Source organism: Nannospalax galili, unplaced genomic scaffold (genome assembly GCF_000622305.1).
Source record: "Nannospalax galili isolate Female #2095 unplaced genomic scaffold, S.galili_v1.0 scaffold51, whole genome shotgun sequence".
In the NCBI taxonomy this organism is placed as follows: Eukaryota; Metazoa; Chordata; class Mammalia; order Rodentia; family Spalacidae; genus Nannospalax; species Nannospalax galili.
Genome location: NW_008329521.1, coordinates 307336 through 315795, shown reverse-complemented (window position 1 = coordinate 315795; position 8460 = coordinate 307336).

Sequence of the window (8460 nt, the reverse complement as noted above, 5' to 3'; positions counted from 1 at the left end):
CCCAGGCAAAGCAAGCAAGGCCAGGCCTCACAACTTCGTGTAGAAGAAACAGGCACAGAAATAATTTGAATAACATTGTTGGATAGTGCTGCATAGTTCTGAAGAAAAAATTTAAAAAGCTTAGATTACAGAAAGTAGGGAGGTAGGAGGTTGTAGTTTTGGATTAACCTGGATAACTGCATTAAATAATACCATATTTTAAATCCTCAATTGAAGATCCAACTGTCAGTCTGTTCTTTAAAATATTTTTAAATGTTTTCATGGCTAAAAGTTCTACTAATGTATTCAGTGGTCAGAATGTTCTACTTTTAAAGCATTTTTGAACATTCTTCCCTAAATTCCAGTGCAACATTTTAAATTTACTAAGGTAGGATTCTTTGAGTTGGGGCAACACAGTCTATGTTGGTGAAACAATCATTCAGACTATGTTAGTTACTATTCCGTTGCTCTGTTAAGACTCTGAAAAATCAACTTGGGGAGAAAAGCAGTGTTATTTCAGCTTTCACCTGTAGGTCATGATCCATCACTGAGGGAAGTCAGGAACACTGCTTACAGTTTTACTTGGTTACCTTCAAACGCAGCCCAGGCCCACCTGCCCACAGTGGGCTGGGCTATCCTGCATCAATTACCAATTAAGAAAATGCCTCAAAAAATGGCTACAGGATAATCTAATGGAGGTGTCAATGAAAAACATAACTCTCACCTCAAAGGGGGTAAGAGACAGTTCATTCTGGAGCCAAATATGAGTGACCCTTACCAGGAAACAGATTTAGGGTACCCCAAATTCTATGTTCCAATGTGGTAACAGTTTTACGGGGTTTTATAGTAATAGCACAAAGAAAAGTCATAAATTGAGACACATTTCAAATACATTGATGGATATGTTTAGCAGGCAGGACCTGACAAAGCGGGGGATTTTACTATAGGCCTCAGATGCTATTTGATGACATTCTTAACATTTTGATTAGTGGGATCTGCTGGTCTGCTAAGTTAGTACATTCCAAATGTTTTTTATCTGTTAGTCACAGGATATTAAGTCATAAGAAAAAGTGGTCAAGGAGTGGCCATTTAGGGGGCTAAATTTGACCCAAGGTAAACGGTAATTAGGCTCTGGACCTGCAACATTACAAATTATCCATAATCTCTGAAGTTCTAACCAGTTTATCAGCCTAAAGTAGAATATTCGGTTTCAAGATGCAGTTTTTCTGGGAACTTTGGTTCACAGAGGAAATCCTCACCTCAGGGTCTCTCTTCCCAGGTGATTCTAGTTTGTGTCAAGTTGACAAAAACCAACCAGCCTACAGAGAAGCCAATGACAAAAACCCATCAAAATCCACACAGAAGAGAAGGACTGTACACTGAGACACAGTGAGCAGGAATGCATTTACACACATAAAATCTGTGACTGAGAACGCTGAACAAATCTTGCACTATTTTCTTGGTAAAAAGACATTGCGACGGACCAGCCCAGACCGGGGCAGTTCAGTCCGACGGGAACAGGGTCATCGAGAGGGTGGACAAGGAGTCGGTGAGTGACAAACAGACACACATGAGCTTGGTGAAAGTCTGAGTGCAATTTTTGCAGAATTTTTGCAGCTGCAAGGTTTGAGATCTATACAGCAAAGATTACAAAAACCGCAGAACAGTCATGCTAAGATTTACAATTCCAGAGGTGAAAGTAAAACAGTTTTGCCAACACATTTCCCTATCTTATCAACCTGGTACTAGACAGTAAATTCCTGCTTTACTGTGGTTTTTACTGCCAGCCTTTCTCACACACTTAGGATTCTGCTCGGCTTTGTAGTCCCAGGTCAGAAGGACCTTAACCCATTAAGCACTTTCAACGCCAGCTGTGCCTGATTGTTACTTTTTTAACTATTTGATAATATTCCTTGTTTATTTGTAGTGGGCCATAGGGCTTCTAAGTTACTTTTAACTCTATAGGTTCCAAAAAGGCTATATCCCATGTTAGGGATTCATGAAACCATCCTTCTCTCTTATCCTACCAATTTTCAAATACTTTCTCTATTTGCCCTTTAATGCTCTAATGCTCTCTTGTTGATCTTTTATCAAAAGACACCAAGGTGGTCTTAATCTTGCCAATTTATCCATGAATTGTAATGAATACCAAGAAACCCTTCTTCTATCTATATTTACTCATCTATGTCTCTCTTCTAAAAATCTATTATTCCCTGGACTTTCCAGCATTAACTCTGCTTAGTCACTTCTCACTATGTCTAAAATATCTCTCATTAAATATCTTTCGTTAATAATGGTGCATCTGGACTAGAATGATTAAAGGATTTCAATAAAGGCAGTGATAATGGTGCTAAGGACACCAGGCACTTTCTGGGCCCCCAGAAAGCCCAAGATAGAGTGACAGTTAGAAAATTAATAACAAGTAAGAGCATGCCAGGTACACTGCATGTTTCTTATCACAACCAATTCCAAGAGGCAACTTTCCTTGAAGTTCCAGCCTCAACCCACGGAGGATCTCACGTGGGCTTCATTGGAGATGGCGTGACAAGACATGAACAGGTCTGGGAGGTGTGTGGTCAGTAAGGTGCTGGCCTCCTAGACACAAGGACCGGCATTTTGCAGTCCAGTTCAGACTTAAAAGTGGCCTCAACCCACGGAGGATCTCATGCGGGCTTCATTGGAGATGGCGTGACAAGACATGAACAGGTCTGGGGAGGTGTGTGGTCAGTAAGGTGCTGGCCTCCTAGACACAAGGACCAGCATTTTGCAGCTCCAGTTCAGACTTAAAAGTATGTCCTCATACACACACTTGTGACACCAGCCTTTGGCCTCCATATGAACACACACAAGCACATGCACACATACACATGTGCACAAGCATTTACAACATGCACACACACATTCACAAACACACACGACAAGAGCAAACAATACTCTCATCTTCTTGAAAGATAAAAGTCCACGCTTTGAGAATCTCTGTTCATCTGCTGAGGGGTTCATGAAGCACTTTTATATTGAAAGATTTTGACCTGAGGCTCAGAAGCATCTTTACCATGCAAAGTCTGGTGATGTGTTCACATGGGCCATCTGTCCGAAGAAATCAATAAAGAAATGAGAAGAAATGGTCTTCCTGCCTTCTATACATGGAGGTCATATTCATTTATATTTTATGTGAACACACACCTTTTAAAGCTTTTAAATAAAACACAGTTCTGAAAGTGTTATTAGGTCTGTGAGCATTTCTCATGGCAGAGAAATGAGAATGCGTCATGTTCACTGACACTCTGTACCCTTGTTGACTGTGCCATGCGTTATCTATGCATCTGCTCTAAGAAGGGGACCAGGAGAAAGAGGCAATAGTGGATAAAGTGTGAACAAATCTCTTCACATGCACGCGAAGAAGGAATCTGGTGATTTGATGGCAACACTTTGAGCTGTTCTTTGCAAAGGTAGTTTAACTTCTAATCTGTCACGATGTTGTGGCTGCACAGTATTTTAATGAGTGTTTCCAGGAAGCCTAACTGCAATTCTTAGCAGTGAATAAATAATTTGAGATATAAAAAACTTACAGCACCCTCATAGTTGGGTGAAGCTGTGCATCAGAGTGGATCAATTCATATTTTTATCCAAGGCCATGGCCAACAGGATTTCCTCTTCTACTTGGTTAATTTTAGCTCAGCAAAGTGGATAGCAAAATTGCCAGCTGTCCAAGAATTCACCTGTTTATGAGCATCTACTTCAAACACCTGCGAAATCTGAAAAAGCTACTCTTGGGTATGTGTTTTTTCTGAAAACCCAAAGTAACAATAAAATCGTATCAGAATGTCCATAGAGATGCTTTAAATTCAAGAGAAGTACTCAGTTAAAAGATATGCTTCAGTAGTCTACTTGCTGTTAAATTTAAAGACATGATTACAAGTACAAATGTAAATTGTGTGGTTTAAATAAATCAAATAAAATATACCAGTCTTTTAATTTTGTGCAGTTAACACTAAATAGAACAAGTCAATCAAAATCCAATATCTATATATAATCAGTGATTCACCATGGGAATTCAGAATGAGGTGCAGACCATTCAAGGCTGTGGAGAATCAGGAACGCACATGCTGTGAATTCAGTTCTTAAATTCACAACAGCAATACTACTAGGAAAGAATCATTTGAAGGTAAAATAATTCTGATATATTTAACCAAATAATCCATGAAAAATATACCGATTTTAAGAAATGAGAATATTTTAAGAAGCAAAAGATGAATTAGTTCTGAGAAAAATGTTTTGTACTTTAAAATGGCCTTTTTCAAAACTTTATTGAAAATTTGACTTTTTGTAAATTTATATAATATATTTTGAAATTTGACTTTTTGTAAATTTATATATTTTGATCATATTTAGGGTTTTTTGTTTGTTTGGTTTGTTTTTCTGAGACAATGTCTCCCCATAGCCCCAGCTGGCCTGGTAATCACTGTTCAGATAAGGCTGGTCTCTACCTACCAAATATTTGCCTGTCCCTGCCTCCCCAGTGATGGAATTAAAGGTGGGTGCCACACTGATGCTGATTTTTGGCTCCTCCCCTGTATGCACCCCCTTACTTCCACTACCCAATTTCATATTTTCTTTCTCTCTCTCCATACATATATAATATTTTTTTTCTATCAGGTCAAATTTGTGTCCTCAAATGCCTTTCTGTGTGGATGCATCCTCCGTCCACTGGAGCCTTGCTAACTTATCCAGATCACACCCTTAAAGATGACCGACTCTTCCCTTCCTGAAGCTATTGGTTACCAGTGGTTCCTCAGTTAGTGTTGGGGTTTCTTACCCGTTGCTATGCTGGGATTTTTTTTTTTTTCTGGCTTGATTTTACATGGCATTTGCTCATTCTGGCCCCATTGCTGTGAGTTCATATACATGAAGTACGTGAACTTGCATAACAGAAAGTATCATGCTACTACAAGAAACAAGAGAATATGTTCAAATATTTGAGCAAAATATCATCTGTTTATGAACACAAAAACATCTTTAGAATATTAATGATAGGTTTCTAAATTTGGAAAGAGGAGAGGGGGGAGGGAGGGAGGAAGGGAGAGAGAGAAAGAGAGAGAGAACTTACTTAATAAATTAATTGGATTAGTTGTTACTTTTTAAAAGTCAGTGGCTATTGGTCTGTGAGATTTTTATATGAATTCCTGCATTGAGTTTTGGTGTTTGAGTTCCCAGATGGATATGGCTGCTTATGTGTGAAGCCAATCAAACTCTAGCAGAGGAATTGGAGAATAGGTGTGGTGTAGTAGGTGTTACTGATCACCCCCAGCAAGCTGCTCAATCCCATATTCTTTCAATGAAATTAATAGCAAAGGTATTTCCACCTTAAAACATAAATAATTCAGGGTCTGTAGAGATGACTCAGAGGTAAGGAACATAGGAACTGCTTTTGCAGAGAGAGCAAGTTTGGGTCTCAGCACTCATATTGGAGGTGGGGGTTGGTTCACAACTGCCTATAACTGGTTCCAGAGCACCCTCTTCTGGCTTCCACAGGCACCTGCAGTTAAGTGCAGAAATACACATAATTTAAAATGAAAATAAAACAAAAGATTTTAACATTTAAGTACTTCAGTGTGTCTTTGGAAAACATTAACACAGTCACAGACACACCAATTTTAAATGATACAAATGAATTTGTCACAAAATCTTCAGATCCATTTCCTTCCTTCTCAGACCCAAGGATCAATATCACTTTCTAAAGTTAATACGAAATATCTATTATTTTTAACATTCTTTTGATTTATTTCTATTCTATGTATATGAGTCCTTTGCCTGCATGTATGTAAGAGCACCACATGCATGCAATGCCTGCAGATACCAGAACAGTGCATCAGATCCCTGGAACTGGAATTACTGACAGTTGTAAGCAACCCTGTACATGCTGGGAATCGAACCTGGGACCTCTGGAAGAACAGACAGTGCTCTCCACCACGGAGCCATCTCTCCAGTCTCCTAAATATACATTCTTTTTCAAGTTTTCTGAATGGATAGCCCTAAAATTCCAAAATTTCTGTATAATCTCTTCTTTCAGAATGCAGAAGAGCTATGAGGCTGGCTGATGATGGCTGAGCAATGGGTTTATCATGCAATATTATTTTTTCTCACTAGTTAAATTTGTAATTTTAAGGAAAATGTTCTACATTGTTTCCACGTTAATGTAGTTCAACGATTTCTTTCATTCACGCTGCCTAAAGTGTTTTCACTTCCTGCAAAGCTCGTTGCCTCTTCTCTCCTTCTTTCTCCAAGTTCACTAGTACTAATACTGATTTTGCATTTTAAGCTTCCTAACACATACAATAGCCTAAGTATTGATCGAACCAAAAATGAATCTTTCTGATTTACCTGCAAGTTAAATCAACATTCTGGAATTAAGAAATAAATAGCACATATGCTGTCATAATTATAGAATTACATTTTTTATTGCAAAACTAAATACTACTGTGGGTATTTAGAAAGAAATAATGCTACTAATCTAGCCCTGTGGGAGACAGGTTTGAGCCTAGGGTGAAAGTCTTATTGACAGCCATAAAGCAGTCCTGAGGCAATGGCCCAACTGCTGGAGCCACAAGGAATGCCTTGTGACATTTGCTCCCATTGGCAGATCATGAGACTGATGCCTAGAGCACTCCACTTCCTGATCACCACCCTTGGAATCCAAAATTGTAACACTTAGATATTGTATTGCAACTGTCAGGGTCACATGGTTTCCAGGAATCCAGGCTCTGTAATCTGAAACCCAGTATGCTAATGAGGCATCCTACTCGCTATTCTGTGATAGGACATTAAGTTTGTTATGCTAATAGGATAATGCTCATAAGGTATCCCACTTGCTGTACCGTGATAGGACACTAAACATGATATGCTAATGAGGTATCCTACTTGCTGTGCTGTGATTGGACTACTACCCCTATATAAGCTTGTGCCTTCCTGCAATAAAACAGACCTGTGTCACTGAAACTGGTCTCCTGTGTCTGAATGCGGCTCCATTGACACAGTCTCCTCACCAGCTCTGGGGTCCAGGACCGGGCAGAAGCAGCGACCACAGGAGGCAGCACAGGGCAAGCAGAAGAGCTGCCTCAGCACTGGGTGAGCAGAAGAGCGGCCTCAGCCCAGGGCGAGTGGAGGAGCAGCCTCGACACCCGTGAGAACAAAGGAGCAGCACCCATGAGAACGGAGGAGCAGCCGCCTCTGGTGGTGACTGCATAGACCATTTACAGAGGAACTTTCTAATGTTAAGAATTAACTCATAGTTTTATTTTTTCATTAAGAACTCTCAGTGAGCAAGACCCAAAATATTTCAGTCTACTTAGTATATAAATCTAGATGTTCTTACATTTGTTTTGTTTTTCCTAAAATTTCTTTTTATTTCTTAGTCTTCATTTTTATTTTAGAAAAAAAGTGAGTTTGTCATTGAAACCAGGTCCTCCAAGGCCTTCAACAGGATGCAGAAGCTTTTTTTCAAAACAGCAAATAACCCTGTTCTCTGTATGTGAACCCCTTCTACTAATGTATTAAAAATGACAGCCGTTAAAGGATCATAAATTTAAAAATAGCAAGTCAAACTACCCTAGGTTGGAAACTGTTTATGTCTACATATTCTAGTTCTCTTTTTCAAAAATCTATTTATTTATTAGCAGGGAAAGGAGCAGGTTTCCTTATGGGTTATTGATACTTGCTAGATGCATTCATAAATGTAGTCTCTCTATATAACTATTTACATATATAAAGATACATTATATTTTTTCAACGTTCTGAAACAACTTCTGAATCTACAAAGTTAGAAAACACAGGAGCAGTATACAGTTGTTATAAAAGAACTAGAGACTGGCATTTGATATCATGATATTCTTTAGCCTGGTGCACAATTTCATGCATTTTCCACCAGCCTATTGCACATTAATCTGTAGCTAATTTTGGTATATTGCCACATTCTGAAATAATTCATAAGATATCCAAGTGAAACTTTGGTAATTTATCATACAATGCCTAGAGTATTTTCTGAGTTTCCATAAGTCTAATGACTTGTTTCTTAGAACTATTCCTACCTCCTTGTTCCCAGAACATTGTAATAATGCCACCCAATAACAAATCCAGCTATGGGTTAACCCATTGGTTAAGCCAGATGCTTACTGATCTGATCAACTATTAGTAAGACCAGAATCTGGAGACCATGCCTTCAACACATGAATCTCTGGGGACACAATATTCACTCCTTCATACACATGTGGAAGTGTCTGGAAAATGCATGGCACACAGGACACCCAAACTGGTACCAACCTCTCAGAAGAAGGTCTGGAACAGCATGGATGAGAGCCCACGGTACAAATAAACAGCTGTTTTCTGTTCATCTCTCTGGTCCATCCAGACCATTGAACAGTGTGTGTGTGTGTGTGTGTGTGGGTGTGTGTGTGTGTGTGTGTGTGTGTGTGTCTGCCCATGAAT